An 18,989-nucleotide genomic window follows, 5' to 3' on the forward strand; every position below is an offset into this window, starting at 1 on the left:
GGCTTCAGGAAAGCTGGGGAGGGGCTCTTGATCAGGGAGTGCAGGGACAGGATGAGGGGGAAGGCTTTGAAGCTGCAAGAGGGAGGTTGAGATGAGATCTCGGGAAGAAATGTCTTCCTGTGAGAGTGGGGAGCCACTGGCCCAGGTTGCCCAGAGAAGTGGTGGCTGCCCCAGCCCTGGAGGTGTTGAAGGCCAGGTTGGATGGGGCTTTCAGCAACCTGAATCAGTGGGAGGTGTCCCTGCCCATGGCAGAGGTTTGGAACTGGATGGGCTTTCAGGTCCCTTTCAACCCAAACCATTCCATGATTCTATGAAAAAGGGCAGGAGATGAAGCATATTTTTAATTAAATCCTATAAACACTTTTTCCTTCTCTCGCTTAGGAATTTGTAGACAAACCTGAAACCATTTTCCAGTGTCTGTCTGAGTGGTGGAAGAGTGTCCTCTGTCTCTGAATGCTATCTTTGAGATATGGTTCAGTAGTAGACAGGTATGGTTGGACTTGATCTCAAAGGTCTTTTCCAACCAAATGGTTCTTTGATTCTATAAGGGAGAAAGTGATGCAGCAGGTGCACTTAGAGCATTGGCAGCTGTGGAGGCTGTTTTGGTGAGGGTGCAGGGGCAGCAGGAGTGTTACAGGTATTTGTGAAGAGTGTGAAACGTCTCCTTTTCAGCACAAGCTCATTTTGTTAGAGGGTGAGAGAGAGATTCAGAAGATTAGGAAGTATTTTCACAACCCCTTGAAGTTGTGGTAAGCTGGAAAAAAGAGGTCCTGTGGTTGCTCTTTCCTGGCTATGTGGTAGACCAGATTGGGAAGTAATTGGATTGAATTTAAGCTTCCTTCTTGTTTGTGAGGTTAGATGTAACTTTAGCTTGCTGTGCAACCACGCTGTGCTTTCACTAGAACAAAGGAGAGGAGAGAGGGTAGAAATTCTCTTGGTTTGGTTTGAGAGTAATGGTTTTAGGAGTTAGCTCCTTTGCTGTTTAAGGGGAGGGCAGCGTTCGTGTAGGGAACATTTAGGTTGGGACTCCTTTTGTACAGATGTGGTTGTCTACAAATTGTGGGTGGTTGGTTTTTTTTTTTTCCTTTCTCTGAGGTCTGCTTTATAGTCAGTGTAGAAAAACAACCATTCCTGTAGCACAGTTCATCTTGTCCTAAGTAGACATCTTGAACCAATCAAGTTTTATTTTATGTGCCCCAGAAGTGCCTGCTGCTTTTGCTGGCTGGAGAGAGCAGCAGACCAGCTAGTTTATGTTTCACAGTTATGGCCCACAGCAACACACTGCTGACTGAGAAGTGGCTTATGCACAGACAGACCTTGGGTGCTGGGTAGTTTTGGAGGCAATACAAGCTCTTGTAGTTCTAACTTTCTCATTCTTAGAAGCAGGAAGAGCTGATGTGATCGCTGGATCTTGATTACTGACTGGGCAGAGAATGGATTGGGAGGAGCCCTGAGGAGAAGGACTTGGGGTGCAGCTGGGTGAGAAGCAAAACGTGAGCTGGAAATGGGCACTTGGAACCCAGAAAGCCAATGGTATCTTGGGCTGCATCCAAAGCAGTGGGATCAGCAGGCGAGGGAGGGGATTCCACCCCTCAGCTCCACTCTGGTGAGATCTCACCTGGAGCCCTGTGTCTAGTTCTAGAGTCCTCAGCACAGGAAGAACACAGAGCTGTTGGCATGAGTCCAGGGGAGGCCATGAAGATGATCCAAGGGCTGGAACACCTCCTGTACGAGGACAGGCTGAGGGAGTTGGGGTTGTTCAGCCTGGAGAAGAGAAGGCTCCGGTGAGACCTTAAAGCAGCCTCCCAGTACTGAAAGGGGCTACAGGAAAGCTGAGGAGGGGCTCTTGGTCAGGATGTGCAGGGACGGGATGAAGGTGAGTGGTTTGAAGCTGAAAGAGATTGAGATGAGTTCTCAGGAAGAAATGTTTTGCTGTGAGGGTGGTGAGGCCCTGGCCCAGGTTGCCCAGAGAAGTGGTGGCTGCCCCATCCCTGGGGGTGTTTAAGGCCAGGCTGGATGAGGCTTGGAGCCAGTGGGAGGTGTCCCTGCCCATGGCAGTGGGGATTGGAACTGGATGGGCTTTGAGGTCCCTTCCCACCCAAACCATTCCATGACTCTGTCCTGGTAGTACGCTTGGAGGTGCCTCACTGCACCAGCAAAGGAGGGAGCCAGCCAATGAAAGGGTCTTTTCCCAGTGATTTTTGTCTCTCTGGTCAGATGTGCATTGGTGGAGGAAATCACACCGAAAATGACGACAGACCTTTTCATTTTAGCTCTCTAACTTGAGCTGAGATTATACAAAGCAAACCCTCTGAGCCTGTGAAGGGGTTTTTGTGGAGGGATAAAGCTTATTGTCAGCTGCCATGTTCAGACCCTTGGGAAATTGTGACCATTGTCTGGGCTATTATTGCTTAATAAAAGCTTTGCATTTCCTCATTCAGGGTCTTGAAAATCTGGTTCTGTGCTTTTAAAAATAACTCAGCATGAGCCACATTTGGGAGTACTCACAGAGGAAATTCTTCAGCCCTTTAAAACAAAGTGAAGGGAGGGGAAAAAAGCCCTCCTTAAAGTGCTTGTACTTGTCTGTGAAAAGCGAGTGTGCCCCAGCTGTGTGTGTGGAGGCAGGAGAGTGGGGTGAGAACCCAGTTTTCCTGCTGAAGGTTGGTTTGCCTGCAGCTTCCAAGGATTTTGGGTCCAGCGCTATCCCAGCTGTGGAACCGAGGGTGGTACTGGACTGAATGCATTCTCTTGGGATGGAGGGAATGGTTTGGCTCTCCTGGATGAGGATCTCTGGGCAGGTGGGTGTGGACTGGCATTTGTCAGGGTGCAAAAGGCAGAAATATGTTTTCCTTTTTGTTTGTAACAGGGGCCGTGCCAGAGAGTGACTTTCAGGACACAAACTCGGTCATACACTGAAGGATGTGTGGTGTTTAGGGCATTTGCTACTGCAGGCTCTGTGCTGGCTTTGGGGCACTGCCTTGGGGCAAGCACCACTGTGACAGGGGCAGAGATGGAGCCAGAAAACATCTCAAATGCTGTTGAGGTGCAGGGCAGGGGAAGTTGGGGGCCTTTTTGAAGGGGAGGGGCAGAGGAGAAGGTGCGGTGGGCCCTGCAGTATCCATCAGCCCTGAGGCTGGCTTACCTGGAGTTTTTTCTCTTCCTGCCTTCTACTGTGTGTTTGTTCCCCTGCACAGAAGCCCCTGAACTCTTTCGCAAATCCCATTTTGGAGGCTTGTTTCTTTCCGCCTGTATTCTTGGGTTTCCGTATTTCCGTATTCTTGGGTTTATTTTCCTTCTTGCGTGGAAATTATTATATTGCTTGTTTACGTTCTTGCTTTGACTGAGAAGGAATGTATTCAGGTTTTTTGTGTTGTGGTGGTGTTTCTTTTCCTTCTAAAGCAAGCAGTGCAGTTTTTGCTGTTAAAATATTCTGGACAGCAATTGCTGCCCACGTACAGCAGTGAAATGTGTGTTTAGTGGTTGCAAGGCATGCTTGCTGTGGGTGTGCCACCTTGTTTTGCTTAATGCAAATGTCCACGTATATCATTGGCCATAATTTATTGTTCCCATTAAGCCAGAGAGACATCATTTACATTAGTAATCTGTGTTTTGTGCAGGCCATAATTATGTACATTGACTCTTGATCTTGAAATCAGTTCTTTCTTGGAGCTGTGTGTTCCTTGCAGCATAGAGGCCACAGCCTGAGGAGCTCCCAGGGATGCACCGAGCTGTAGCAGTGCAGTAGGACACTCAGCAGTGACGAGGCCAATGGCTGGGATATCAGCTCAGGTTTGCTGCTGAGATAGGAAGTTAATTTAGGTGAAATATGCCTCTTCTGTGCCTCATTTTCTCCTGTGGAAAAATGAATGCAGCATGGGAAGAGGAGGCTGAGGGGAGACTTCATTGCTCTCTGTAGCTCCTGGAAAGGAATTTATAGTGAGGTGGGTGCTGGTCTCTTCTCTCAAGTAACAAGTGATAGTATGGGAAGAAATGGCCCTATGTTGCACCAGGGGAGGTTTAGATTGGATTTTGGAAAAAAATTGTCTCCCACTGGAGTGGTGAAGCCCTGGCAGAGGCTGCCCAGGGCAATGGTGGAGTCCCCATCCCTGGAGGGGTTCAGAAACTGTGGCTGTGGCACTTGGGGACATGGTTTAGTAGGCACGGTGGTGTTGGGCTGATGGTTGGATTGGATGGGCTTAGAGGTTTTTTCCAGCCTTAACGATCCTGTGACTTGCCTTTTCGCTGTGTTGGACAGCTTGCAAACTCGCAAAGCTCTGCACAATGAAGCCAGAAAGTGGACAAATATGAATGTTGGAGAAATCCCTTAGGTGCAAGGTGTAGTGAGGTCTGAGCGCGATGACAAGCCTGGTGTCGTGTTTCCAAGCCATGTTCAAGCAAGCACTGAGATGCCTTAGATACGCATGCTGCAGAGTTCAGCATTGAACAGTTTCGTTTCCAAAGAATGAAGAATAGAAGGATTTGAGTGTGTGTGTGTGTGTTGATTAGGAGCAAGTGGGAGTGACTCTTCTGAAGCATCTGTGATATGCATATGCGTGCACGATGCAGGGGAACGAGGGAAAGCCACAGCCTTGCAGTCATTAAATCCCATCACACCTTTGTGTGGATTGGTACTACTCGACATTTTCTAGGTCATGTGCGCCATTAAAATGATTTCCCTGCCTGTTTTTGGAGAATCTGCTGTGCCTATTTTCGTTTCTATCCATGTGACTGATCCAGGGCCATATGTTAAGAATGTAACGGCTTTTTTCTTCCTTTTTTTTTTCTCTTAACGGTTGGTGTCTAAATACGTCTAATAAAAATGCAGACTGGAGCTCTTTAATGAGGCAATAAGTCATTCCTGCCTCTCTTCTTTTTAAGACAAAACCACCTCACGGACTGGCTTCTTTTTGTGTGGACTTCTGCTTTGCATTTCCACACATCCATCATAGCGTGAAGCCTCTCACAAAAGGCGGTATGAAAAGGCTAAGAACAGACCAATTTGGCGTGCATAAACGTGGACTCTTGCAAAGGGAAAACCCAGAGTGGTATTTGGGGGAACCCCCAGGCTTTGCATGAGTGTGTGTGATGGTAGAAAGTTTTTTGGAGAGAAATGGAAAATACAATGCTGAGAAAATTTAGCGTAGAATCATTGAGGCTGGAAAAGACCTCCAGGATCAGCTTGGAGAAGAGGAGGCTGAGAGGAGACCTCATCACTGTCTATGACTCCCTGTAAGGAGGTTGTAGCAAGGTGGGTGCTGGTCTCTTCCCACAAGTGACAGGCGATAGGACAAGAGGAAACGGGCTCAAGTTGCACCAGGGCAGGTTCAGATTAGACATCAGGAAAAAATTTCTTCACTGAAAGGGTTCTGAGCCTCTGGCAGAGGCTGCCCGGGGGGTGGGGGTGAAGTTCCCATCCCTGGAGGGATTTAAGGGGTGGGTGGATGAGGTGCTCATGGATGTGGTTTGGTAGTGGACGGGTATGGTTGGACTCTATGATCTAAAAGGTCTTTTCCAACCAAGTGATTCTGTGATTGTATAATCATCAAGTCCAACCATCAGCCCAACACCAGCATGGCCTTGGATTGTACAGCTGAGAACAGGAGCCATAAGGAAGCAGTTTGAATGAGGAAATATTTCCCATTTTGTTTCTTCACTCTGCAAAGTGAAGAAACATTCAAGTGGTTGTTTGAAGTTTCTGCCTCACAGAGGGTATCTTCTTTGTAAGGCTGGCACCTGACCTCTTGGTTAAAGCTGATGGTCAAGGCAGCATGCAGCAGTGTGAGTGGCTGTTGGGGTGCACGTGGCACAGCTGGGTATGTAGGTATGGATAAGCCATTTCTGGTTTTCAGCCTTCAATTCTGGGAGGAAAGAGCTTTGTTACAGGAACAGCTCTGCTTTGCAAGCTCATCGCCGTGCACGCTGCTGCAGCAAATGTACCGTGGTTGTGGTCTGACAGCTGAAGTCAGAACACGGCTGTTAAATCTGATTACAGTTGCACGTGGTGGCTGGGTGTGAAATCCCGGTGGCTGAGTGGCACTGCTGCCACCACACTGCTGTGCACTTGCACAACACGTGTTCCGGAGCTGCTGTCATCTCCCCAAGTTGCCGTGCCTGAGTGCTCATTTGTGTCCCAACGCTGCCACTCACGGCTTCTGCCAGGACATCTGTTCATGGGCTTGTATGGTGTGCTGCGTTGCTGAATTGTCCACATCGGGAAGAGAGAAGATTTGTCTGTTCTGGAAGGGCTTCTTCCGCTTTTCACTGCTCACAGGTTGATCATGTGTGGTGACAAGCCTTAAGCTGGGGCCCCAGTCTCCTCTTGCTAGAGCAGATCCACCGTGTGGGTGTAGACCAACACTTGCTTCCCCAGGCTTACGGAGGAGGGGAAGGTGGAGATGGGAGCCTTGGCAATTCCCAGTAGTGACTGAGGATTGCTCTGTGAGTAATGTTGAGTTATGGCTGGAAAGCTGCCTGGCAGAAAATGACCTGGTGGTGCTGGTTGACAGTGACTGAACACGAGCCAGCAGTGGCCCAGGTGGCCAAGAAGGCCAACAGCTGAGAGACCAGGGGCTGTTTAGCCTGGAGATGAGGAGACTGAGAGGAGACCTTATTGCTCTCTGCAGCTCCTGGAAAACAGGTTGGAGTCAGGTGGGTGCTGGTCTCCTTTTGCAAGTAACAATTGATAGGATGAGAGGAGACAGCATTGAGTTGCACCAGGGGAGGTTTAGATTGGATATGAGGAACAATTTCTTTCCTGAAGTGGTAAAGCTCTGGCAGAGGCTGCCCAGGGCAGTGGTGGAGTCCTCATCCCTGCAGGGTTTCATGAGGGGATGTGGTGCTTAGGGACATGGTTTAGTGGTGGAGTTGGCAGTAGGAGGTTGAGGGTTGGACTGAATGACCTGGTCTTTTCCAACCTCAGCAGTTCTGTGATTCTGTGACTGTTTAACCATGAATCATGTCAGAAAAGCTGAGAAAGAAGCTGAGATCTCTGAAATGCTTGCCCAGATGAAAAGTTTCTGAGAGAGGGTGGTCGGATTGTATTCTTTAATTCACTGACCTCTTCAGAGGGGCAGTCAAACCCTGCTAATCAGATTTACCAGGGCCTTACATAGCGAGAGGTGCTTTATTTACAGGCTACATGTTCATTTGCAGACCTTGAGGGACGTTGATAGTTATTTAACTGCATATTTCCAAAGCAGTGAGCCAGGTGCCTGCTGGGCTGTGTTGTCTCCGCTTCCCAGCTTTGCATGTCCTCTCACTAGCTGATTCACAAACCCCAGCTGTGTGCAGAAGGGGTCTTGGTTGTTAGTGTTCATTAGCAAAGTTCTGCCCTGACTGTTCCTATAGTATGTGCTTTGAAAACATTGAGTGCTAAGCTCTTCGCCCATGTAACGAGCATGTGTATCGCTGGCTTGGTAATGAGCTGCATCCTGCCGAGAACGCGTGGCCCTCTGGAGACCAGCAGTTTTGGTGTTTAGCTGCTTGTGGTAGTTAGAGCATAGAATCATAGAATGGTTTGGGTTGGAAGGGACCTCAAAGAAGCCCATCCAGTTCCAATCCCCTGCCATAGGCAGGGACACCTCCCACTGGATCAGGTTGCTCCAAGCCCTGTCTGACTTGGCCTTGAGCACTTCCAGGGATGGGGCAGCCACCACTTCTCTGGGCAGCCTGGGCCAGTGCCTCACCCCCGTCATTGTGTAGAATTTCTTCCTAAGGTCTAATCTAAATCTTCCCCCTTCCAATTTAAAGCCATTACCACTTGTCCTAACGCTACAGGCCGTTGTAAAAAGCCCTTCCCCAGTTTTCCTGTAGGCCGTTCAGGTATTGGAAGGCCACTATAATGTCTTTCCAGAGCCTTCTCTTCTCTAGGCTGAACAACCTCAGCCCCCTGTCCTCATAGCAGAGGTGCTCCCGCCCTCAGATCATCTTCGTGACCTGCTCTGGACCCGTTCCAACAGTTCCATATCCTTTTTAAGTTGAGGATTCCAGAACTGGGCATAAGGACTCCAGGTGGGATCTCATGAGAGCAGAATGTTCCCTCCAGGACTCATTGCAGGCTTGTGCCATGGTCATGTTGTCAGATTTTTGGACTTGGTTTTAATAATTAGTTTCTGCTCAGTGCATTCCACTGACTGATCAGGGCAGTTTCTGCTGTTGGTGATGCTCAGGTTTGCCTTTAGTGCCCTGTCTTAATCAGTGCTGATAATGCGCCTGACTTGATATGAGCTGCAGGTCGGGGTTGGAGTTTAGGTGTTCTTTAAAAAGCTGTTGCGCTGGTGAGTTTTCTGCCCTGTGTCCTAATGACCATCCTGTGCCAACACCTTCTTACTCTGACTTATGCAACTCCTTCCCAAGGAGGAATTTCCTCCTGGGAATGTAGAAATGCCATTTGTTCTGTGAAATCCAACTGGGGCTTTATTATTGCTCTGATTTAATATCCCTACTGCCAGGATGCTCCTGTTGTGGGTGTCACATCTTGGAGAAATCCTTGGTGGAAAGACTTCCTCCCCCACCCCCCCGCCTTGCCCTTTTTTTAATGGAAAGTGCTGCTGCTCTGTTATACGGGTAAATAATATGGCTGTGAATGAGAACCATGATGTACTTTAATTTTCCTGTATGTTTCGGATGAAAAAGCAAGGTGAGATCAGCTCTAGAAGAGGAGGATTGTTCTCTGTGCTTTGCCCCTAGATTTACGTCTCCAGGATCATCCACAAAACTCTTGTTTTTTTTTCCATTTGGTTATAATTTGCATTTAGATTGGCTGCCCGAAGGGGAGTCATTTGCAAGGGGAGATAGGGCTGTGAGGCTCGGGTCTCTTGCAGACCTGCCTGAAAATAATGGCATTTACATTAAAAACATTAGCTCCCTTGTGGATAAACACTAACGGCATCCATTTCATTTAGTTCTCTGATGAGGAGTCTTCAATATAAGCATACAATAGCCCTGCAGTGGTGACATTTCCGCCCCCCATCCCTCCTGCCTGACCCCTTGTTGTTCTAAGGGCAAGCTGTGATTGGGATTTTGTTGGCGGGGAGATGTGGAGTTGTTTTTGTTCCAGTTCACTGAAGTAGCCACTTGTCTTGGTGCATCGTAGGGAATTACTTAATGCTTGTTTAAAGAGGTATCTCTATTAATTGAACAGGGGTTTAATGTCTCTTGGTCTGTGTGTCATGGTTACTAACATGTATGTCTAGCAATGGGTGTTCCTTTTGTCTGCATTCCCATGTGGCTCAATAGGTAATCTTGCTGAATCAAAACAGGTTTAAGCAGAAGTTGGGTGGCTCCTTATTAAGGGGATCATGGAGTCATAGAATTGTTTGGTTGGAAAAGACCTTTGAGATCACAAAGTCCAACTGTACCTGTCCACTACTAAACCAGATCCCTGAGCACCTCATCTACTTTTCTTTGAAACACCTCCAGGGATGGGGACTCCACCTCTGCCCTGGGCTCCTTCTTCCAGGATGGTGTTGAAGCAACTAACCTGTTAGAGGAACTTCTTTGCTGCATGCTAGAAGTTACATCCCATGTAATGCTTCCAGAAGTTCTTGGTAAAGTAGTTTTTGTGATTTGCGAGGAGAAATTTGTTTCCTTGTGCAGTGCTACTGACCACATACATGTGTAGTGGTGCATTGGTGATAAGCTTGGGCCAAAAATGTTTGGGGGTGTTGAAGGCCAGGTTGGATGGCGCTTTGAGGAACCTGATCAAGTGGGACGTGTCCCTGCCCAAGGCAGGGCGTTGGAACTGGGTGGCTTTTAAGGTCTCTTCCTACCCAAACCACTCTATGGCTCTATAAAAAGAGCTATAATTCCCTGTCTGGATAGTAACTGGGTTTGTGTAGCTGTGGCTGCTACTTCCTTATATAAATATCTGTAACAAGTGACAGGATGAGAGGAAATAGCCTCAAGCTTCACCAGGGGATGTTTAGATGGAATATTAGGGAATATTTCTTCCCTGAAAGATTGGTGAAGCCCTAGCACAGGCTGCCCAGGGCACTGGTGGAGTCCCCATCCCTGGAGGGGTTCAAAAACCCTGTGGCCTTGGCATTTTGAGACATGGTTCGGTAGGCTTGGTGGGTTTGGGCTAATGGTTGGACTGGATTAGCTTATAGGCCTTTTCAAACCTTAACTGCTCCACAATCTTTCATTACTCTTGGGTTGAATCAGGTCTGACCTTCTTGAGAGCCTCCAGAGGCAGCCGGTGCAATAGATGTCTTCTAACATCACCTTGTTTGCCTAAGAGAATTTGCTGTGCGCTTTGCAAGCTCTTTCATTTCTTCACCTCGGTGTGGGAGTGTCTGTCTGTTTGATTTGCTCAGCTGGCCTACCTCTGAATTTTTTACTTTTTTAACTTCTTTTTTGTCACTTTGTCTATATTTACAACTTTTTCTGCTCTTTCAGTCTCCAGATGAATGAATAGAGAGCTGAGTACAAAAGAGGAACAGATTGCAGTTTTCCCATTGATCACCTTATACAGTGAGTACCTTTGCATTTCAGGAATAAGATTTTCTGTAGTGCCTAATGTTGCCTTAAAATTGACTTCCCTGAGGAGCAGCATCAAATCTGCATGCTTGGACAATGTTCTGCAAGTACAAGCTTCCTTGGCTTCAGTCTTGTTTGGGAGAAGTGGGCTCCAGCTCTAGTTATTTGAAGTGGTAAATGTTACTCGTATCCCACTGCCAGTAGTGTGCATGTTTCAGCAGAGCAGAGAATGGATGCAGTTGTCTTGTAGCGGCTCAGTGCTGCGGGGAATTAACACTAAAGGTGTTGCCACATAATTTAGCAATGTGTCATGTGTGGCTTTATGGGTTGTGGAGCGGAAGAGGCTCCAGGGTCAGGAGAGCAAAGGTTCACCTCCTCTATTCCAGCCTTGTTGGGCGTGTTGAACCTGGAGAGGAAGGTGAATGAGGGCCCTGCCACAGCACATACAGGGGTTACTCATAAAGGCGTGCTACAAAATCAGGCAAATGAGGCTTGGCTTGTGGGTAAGACAAAAGAACAGAGAAGAGTGGCCTTGTTCATGGCAAGGATGGCAGTTTTTTTCTGAAAGTGGAGGAGAAAATCAGTATTTCATGGGGAATTTTTACACATTAAAATATCTTGCATGCATGCTAATGGGCTATAATAACGAGCCCATGCTTTATGAGGTGTCTACAAATATGTTTAAACTTGCTACTGTACGGGACTTTCATAGTAAGTACTGGTTAATTGGAACATCCTGGCCCATCCAGTGCCATGGCACAGCCAGACTCAAGGAGTTAACAGCCTGCTGTAGGCATCTGCGAGGTGAGAAGGCATCACTTCGGGGTGTGTGAGAGGCAGGAGGACAGGACATTACTCTGGGGTGTGAAAGATGGGAGGACATCATGTCTGGGTGTGAAATGCAGGTGCAGCCACAGCAGGTGAGTGTGGGAGCTGCCTTGCCTGACTGAGACCACCGCACGATTCAGTGGATTGGAACATTCCTAGCAGGCAGCTCCCTTCAGGTTGATGTGGGGTGATGAATTTTAATACTGAAGGTGTTTGTTAATAAAAGACAAGGATGAAATAATACACTGAGACTGGAGTGTGGCAGCAGGTTGGCTTAAACACATCCTGGGAGCAGGGCAGAGAATTCCTGTGCAAGAAGGAGGAAAAAAAGAAAGCTTACTTATTTGTGGCTTCTTAACTTGTCTGACCAGTGTAGTGTGACATGCAGGGTGTCCTTGGTTCAGATGTTCTGCTCCTACGTATAACAGCAGTGATTTAGCTTGTGCTTCTGGATTCAGGATAGTCCTTTTGCCCTATTTTTGTAACATGCTGAACAGTGAGGACTCTTTTCAGCTGGAGCACAGCTCCTGTAGCGAACAGGGTGATGAATAATAAAACTGGAAGCAGCATAGAGGTCATATGAAGAGCAAATGATGCTGCTATTGACCAACGGTGCCATCGTGCCATGGTCTTAATCGACAGATCTAATCCCAATGTGTGTTCAGAGTCAGATCTGCTGACTTGAGTAGCTAAAATAAGTCGATAGCATTGAATTCACTTTCTCCTCGCATATCTTAAGTAGAACGTAGTAAGTTGTAGCCTGACAGCTGTGCAATCCACAGACGGCCGTGGGGCTGCCTAGACTTCCCTGAGGGCATAATTTGGCCTGCAGAACATTTATTACGGCTGGTGTCATGCACAGCAGGCTCAGCATTGACCTTCAGAAGCTGTTACACACTTGTGGGCCTGACAGCTGGAACGATGAATGTAGGAGACAAGGACTTGGGGTCTGGAGTCCTTTAGTAGGGCAGAAAGCTGTGATTAAAGCAAGAAGACTGCACGTATGAATTTAGGTCAGTAGGAGATAGCTGAGCAAAGGGCTGTGCTTGGCAGAGAGCTGGAACAGAGGAAACGCAAGAAACATGGTCTGTCCATGATTGCCGTGGAGCAGAATTGGAAAAGAATCTATTTCCAGGGAATCCTTAACACATCATTCTTATGCAAGACTATCTCTGTGGCACTAAATACCTGAAAACTGGGCTGCAGCTGGAATATAAAACTATTGTCAGGAGGCTCCTCTTCAAGCATCACCTGAGGCTTCCAGGCTTGGCAGCAGAGCTGAATATTGCAGGAAGTTTTACTGCAGGTCCCTTCCTAGGAGGGTGTGGTGTCCTCTCAGTGGATGTGAGCATAGGTCTGATGGTTCCTGTGCAAGCAGCGGGCTTAGCTATGTACAGGCTTCTGTGGTCTGTGTCTGCTTGCATCTGCAATTAAGTGAAAGTTTGGGATTGCAAAGGGGATTTGTGCTGCCTGTGCCTCCTCCCTGCCATCCTGTTGAGGAGGACTGGTCAGCAGGGAGAAAATTCTTGCTTCTTGCTGCTGTTCCTCTCAGAAGAGACCACAGACCTTTGCCTACTTTATTAAAAACTCAGAACCTTGCAACCAAATGCCTGAGCTGTGGGGGCCAGAGGTCTGTCCTGTCTCCAGCAATGGCCAGCAGAAATGGCTTTCATCTCATATCAGTTTAGTTAGCTTTTATTTGAACCCACGCAGACACTTGGGCTCTGTCCTGCTGTCCCATTTTCAAAGTTGGACTATAACTTGTGTGATGAACCACCTGCTCCTGGTAACGGAACCTGCTGCAAACAAGTTTACTGGAATAAGCTTCTGTTAAGGGAAGTGTTGTTTGTTGTCTTTATCAGTGATCTGGGTGAGGGGATTGAGTGTTCTCTGTCAGTTTGCAGATGACAATGAATTGGGTGGGAGTGTGGATCTGCTGAAGGGCAGCCAGGCTCTGCATCTGGACAGACTGGAGCCGTGGGCCAAGGCCAAAGGGGTGGGGTTCAACAAGGCTAAGTGCTGAATGCTGTACTTCCGTCGCAGCTTGGGGAAGAGAGGCTGGAAAGCTGCCTGGCAGAAAAAGCCCTGGGGGTGCTGGTCGACAGTGGCTGAACATAAGCCAGCAGTGACCCAGGCGGCCAAGAAGGCCAACAGCATCCTGGCTTGAATCAGCCATGGTGTGGCCAGCAAGAGCAGGGAAGGGATTGTCCCCATGGACTGAGCACTGCTGAGGCTACACCTTGAATCCTGGGTTCAGTTTTGAACCCCTCACTCCAAGAAAGACATTAAGGGGCTGGAGTGCTTCCTGAAATGGGGAATGGAGCTGGGGAAGGTTCTGGAGCCCAAGGGCTCTGAGTGTGGCTGAGGCCTCTGGGGCTGGAGAAGAGGAGGCTGGAGGGAGACCTCATTGCTCTCTGCTGCTCCGGAAAGGAGGTTGGAGTGAGGTGAGTGGTGGTCTCTTCTGCCCTAATAAGGGATAGGGCAAGAGAAAATGGCCTCAAGTTGCACCAGGAGAGGTTTAGATTGGATATGGGGAACAATTTCTGGAAAGAGTAGTGAAGCCCTGGCAGAGGCTGCCCAGGGCAGTGGTGGAGTTCCCATCCCTGGAGGGAATTAAAAGCCTTGTAGTCATGTCAGTTTGGGGCATGGTTTAGTAGGCACAGTGGTGTTGGGCTGACAGTTGGACAGGATGAGCTTAGAGATCTTTTCCAAACTTCATGATTCTATGATGCTATGATTTGATGGATTGTTGTTTCATGTTTGCCAGTTCCATGCTGGTTTGGGTTCTGTAGATCTGTACTGTGTCCCCTCTCGGAGGTCTCTTTTCCAGACTAAAAGGCCTAATTAATTCAACTCCTCTTCTTAGAAAAGATGTTCTGTGTTTTTGGCCATTGTTGCTAACCCTTCTATCCTCTGTCCTTTTCATGGTAACTTTTGGTCATGGTGCCTTTCTGGTTTTTCTGCTCTCAGATGTTCTATGGTCCTACTTATTAGAACGAACCATTCAGGTTCTGAGTGCCTTTCCTTTGCTTCAGTTCTCTGTATTTATAATCATGAAAAAGAAACTAGGAATTCTGTATGCTCCACATAATAATAAGACATAGAGATATTTTCTTACAAAAAGAGGTTGACGTGTCTAATCTAAAGACTCTATCAGGAAAGCTGTGAACAAATCTGATGTGTTCCAGTGTGCAGAGTCAGTAGAACAATAGAGTGTTTGACCAGGAGCTCTGGCAGACGTGTGGCTTTAAGCTAAAGCTGTCAGCGAGGACATGAAATATATCTGTGTATCTGCAGCAGTTTTGGGAGAGTAAATGGCTGCTGCTATGTGCCGCACCTTCTAAATGGTGACAAGAAACGCTGGATATTAAAACTTCTCCCCCTCCCTACTGGGTAAGAGCAGAATTACCCTTATTGAGAGAAATATAAGACAGCATCATCAAATAGGTGCTGGTTCTGCAAGGGGAAGGCATGCTTCTCCATCCCATAATAGTTTAATAGTGCTGGGGCTTCCAAAAGTAGAGCTGGAATACAGAGTGGTTAAAATCTGATCATCCAGGGTTGTGGTCTGTGGTGCTGGGTTGCACGCTGAGGTGCCTGGAGCTGTGACAAGACTGTGGTTTGTGTCTCTACCCTGACTCATACCTGTGGCTTTTGTCTTGCCTTGAGGTGGATCACAAGGGTGGGTGAAGTCCTGCCCTGTAGGCAGCCTGGAAAACCTTTGCCTCACTTGGGTAATAGCCTCTTCCTCGGCACTGAGTCAGAGCTCTGTGGATCATCCAGAGCAGTTTTTCCCTGTGGAGCTTATCTTAGTCCTGGGGCATCCTCCCACATGCCTCAGCTATTTGTACCACCGGGCTTTTCTTCCTCTTTACTCTTTGCCACCTTCCCCTGTGCTTCCTTCTTGCTTCTAAACCCAAAGAACTACACAGTTGTTCTAGCTTGCCTGTGTTCCTGGCAGCTCTTGTTTTGTTCAGAGAAGCCAAAGGACCTGGCCTCCATCTGCCTCAGCCAGCCCCTGGTTTCACTTTCAGGGTATGGGTATGGTTTGGGCACAGTTGACGTTTCTGCCGTACCAGTACTCTGCCAAAAGCCCTGCAGCTGGAGGCTGATGCCACCTCTTCTGCACCAATCTGTGGTATCCCAGTGCTGTAAAGGAGACCCACAGATGTGTACAGATCCAGACCTCATAGAAGTTTTCTGTTGAAGAGGCTGGAGTTGCTGCCGTGTCCAGGAAAGTATCATAGAATCACGGAATGGTTTGAGTTGGAAGTGACCTCAAAGACCATCTGTTTCCAATGCCCTGCCATAGGGAGGGACACTTTCTACTCAGGTTGCTCAAAGCCCCATCTGACCTGGCCTTGAACACCTCCAGGGATGGGGCAGCCACAACTTCTCTTGGCAGCCTGGGCCACGGCCTCCCCACCTTCACAAGAAAACATCTCTCTGTATTATCTCATCTCAATCTCCCCTCTTTCAGCTTCAAACCATTTCCCCTCCTCCTTTCCTTGCGCTCTGTGATCAAGAGCCCCTCCTCAGTTTTTCTGGAGCCCCTTTCAGTAGTGGGAGGCTGCTCTAAGGTCTGCCTGGAGCTTCCTCTTCTCCAGGCTGTAGAAGCCCAGCTCTCTCAGCCTGTCAACAAATGTACAATCCTCTCATTGCACAAATTTATCCAAGCACTATAATGAAACACCAGCTCCCTAAAGCCTCAGCGGGCCTCTCAAGATGTCACCCTGGGCCCACCAAGCTGCCCCTTGCACAACCTGTCCTGAAGCCAAGCTGTGGAGTCCCCCTGGAAAGGAGTAGGGGGGAGGGAAAGAAACACATCCAGGAACTGTAGGACAGTCTGGGGGCTGTTGCTACCCTGGGTGTCCCAGCCCCTATTTGTTAGAAGTTGAGAACTGTTGGGGTGAGGTTTTTTACTTTTTCCTTGCCTTCCTCATTATAAAGAATGTATATTTATGATTCTTTCTCGTTCTTTTTACGCGTGCTTATGTGAAGTTGCATGCAGCTAGCCTGCCAGCCCACAGACCGCCTGCTCTAACAATTTCACATGTAGTTGAGAAGATAGTAAATTGAGAGTCATTTTTATCTGGTTGGGATCAGAACAGCCAAACTGGCTGTTTCTCCTATTGGTTTCGGTGCTATTTTTGGCTGGGCAGACCTTAGAGGGTGTAAATGCGCCAGACATCGATCTGTCTGAAAGAATGATCCAGCTTTTCCTGGACAGCGCTGGAATATTGAGTCTATTTATTCCTGTTTTATGGGTTTTTAGTACATTGAATAATAAAGCCAGTATGGGAAGAGCTTGTAAAATACTGAGTGACGTGTTGGATCTCTGTTCTGTGCAAGAAAACCTCTCATGATGGAGAGACTCCATGTAGGTTAAACCTCATGTTACCTTGGGGCGAGAGAAGGCTTGGTGACTTTGCTGGCATCCCTGCTGGCATCTGGCAATGCTTGGGAAGTGGTAGGCTATAAATGGGGCCTGCGAGGAGCTGACGAGTGCCTTCACCCAGGGGACTTCTCCATTTAATAGAGCCATTGAAAGTGAGCCTTGTGGCTGCGTGGGACAATGCTGTCATGGTAGAGCTGGAACAGGCTGCCTTTGTGGCACTATTACAAAGCCCGCAGTATGTGCTGGAGTGCTCCTGCTTGCTCAGCCTGTACTATCAGTTCGGGTTCTGTTCTTCTCCCTTCCCCTCCAGGAGCTGGTTCCTATTTAGGTAGAATAAGTCACTGTTTGTGTGTTTGTCTTTTCTGCCTGCAGTTCTTGAAACACGCGGCAGGTTAGAGGAAGAGCACTCAAGTGAACTAAAACCATCAGGTTGCACGCAAGATCCTCCACAATCTGTTAATGTGGATCTGCAATTCTCCATCCCTCTTGGTGCTGCTGTTTTTTTCAGCATTAAATAACAAAGTTCAGCCATCGCACATTGGGCTGTGCCTCCAGCTCCCCTGCTGCTCTTCTCCAGGCTATTCCTTGGGTTCATTCCTGAACTGTCCTTGGGGAGTGTCTGAGCAGGTTCCCTCGCTGCATTTTTCATACAATCTTTGCCACAGGGACAAGGCTCTAAGACAGTTTTTCTGCTCTGCTAATGTCTCGTACCCCCATCTAAAAAGGAGGGGGGAGAATCTGATCATTCCCGCTCAGAAATACTATGTGGGACTTCCATTCGAAGCAGGGTTAAACACTTACTGACACTTTTGAAGCAGGAGAGAGAAACAGGCAGAGAGTACCTGGACTTGTAGCTTGGAATTTTTATGTTGTGATAGAGGACCTGCAGGATTTTCCCATGTTCGCTGAGAGGGAGAATTTTTCTACCTGCCTTTTCTTCATGCTAATCTACAAGCATAGTTTGTAGGGACCACACTGACCATGTGCTCTCTGCTTGAGACATAACAGCAGCTGATCAGTTACTGTGTCCCCTGGAGGCTGGTAGCCTGCTGGGATGGGTTTCTAGAGCTGTTTACAGAATGAGTTGGAAGTGGAGCTTCTGCCAGCCTCGAGAACTGTGGGGTGACTGGGATCTTCTTTGCAAAATAGGATAGAGCTAAGGTATTATATCTTCTATCTCCTGGCCAGACAAATAACTCTGAATTCAAATTATACCCAGATTTGCTAAAAGGAAGTTGTGTGTGGATGATGGATCAGCTCGGGAGCTGGATGGAGGCCAAGTGGCTGCCTCCTTGTAGTCAGACAATCTGCAGTGGATCTGGCCTGATGGTTCCTTTGCTTTGCTCTGCTCCAGTTTGTCCCGTCAGGCACCCTAGGAACTGAAGTACTGATGTGTGGCAGTTCCAGAGCTGCTTCAGCTCCAGAGGAGCCTGTCTATGCCAGTCAGGGATGAGAGGGCTCTATGTTGCAGGATGCGTCGACTTCTGGGTAATTTGTAAAGCACAGGCCTGAAACATTTGAGCCCATTAAAAGAGTCTGTTGCCTACAGGAAAGCTGGTGAGGGGCTCTTGATCTGGGAGTGCAGTGGTAGGGTGAGGGGGAATGGTTTTCAGCTGCAAGAGGGGAAATTGAGATGAGATCTTAGGAAGAAACGTTTTTCTGTGAGGATGGGGAGGTGCTGGCCCAGGTTGCCCAGAGAAGTAGTGGCTGCTCCATCCCTGGAGATGTTGAAGGCCAGGTTGGTTGGGGTTTTGGGCAACCTGATCCAGTGGGAGGTGTCTCTGCCCCTGGCATGGGGTTGGAACTGAATGGGCTTTGAGATCCCTTCCAACCCAAACCATTCAGTGTTTCTAAGAATGGTGTTGGTAACCCTGGGGAGTGGCCAGATTTCAGTTTTGATTTAGGCACTTCTCTCTTCCCTTGATTGCTCCTGAGTGCAGTATCATTCCCTTATTATAAAGCAGGTACTGGGAGCCTGTGCTGTTGGAAGTACTTTAAATATATGTGGCCTTTGGCATCTGGGAAGGGAATGGTTTTGGAGACTGGAATACTCCCAGGTATTACAAAGCCTGAGAACAGATTAAAACATGCTTGTCATATGAAAATGTTGCAGTAATTATTTACTACAATAAAGCTATTCCAGAGTGGTTAAAAGAGTATTAAAGGGACTCTCCAGGAGGCTTGCATCACTATAGTAATGGAAGTAGGGAACAATGTTTGCCAGTAGCACTAATTTGCTTCTGTGAGTAAAATCCATAGACAGCTGGACACAAACACTTCCTCA

The 18,989-nt window shown here is 47.9% G+C and overlaps 1 protein-coding gene across 10 annotated transcripts in view; it reads left to right on the top strand.

The window, feature by feature from the left end:
* Positions 1–18,989, top strand: part of EXTL3 (exostosin like glycosyltransferase 3) — a 142,452-nt gene that overhangs the window by 18,966 nt on the left and 104,497 nt on the right. For 9 of the 10 annotated variants that reach the window (XM_054063890.1, XM_054063884.1, XM_054063887.1 and 6 more), the window contains exon 2: positions 10,399–10,473. The exons of the other annotated variant lie outside the window; for it this stretch is intronic. The gene's annotated coding sequence lies outside the window, so the exon portion shown is untranslated. The remainder of the gene's footprint in view (positions 1–10,398; positions 10,474–18,989) is intronic. 10 annotated transcript variants of the gene reach the window in all.

The sequence above is a fragment of the Cuculus canorus genome, chromosome 3, assembly GCF_017976375.1.
Source record: "Cuculus canorus isolate bCucCan1 chromosome 3, bCucCan1.pri, whole genome shotgun sequence".
Classification (NCBI taxonomy): Eukaryota; Metazoa; Chordata; class Aves; order Cuculiformes; family Cuculidae; genus Cuculus; species Cuculus canorus.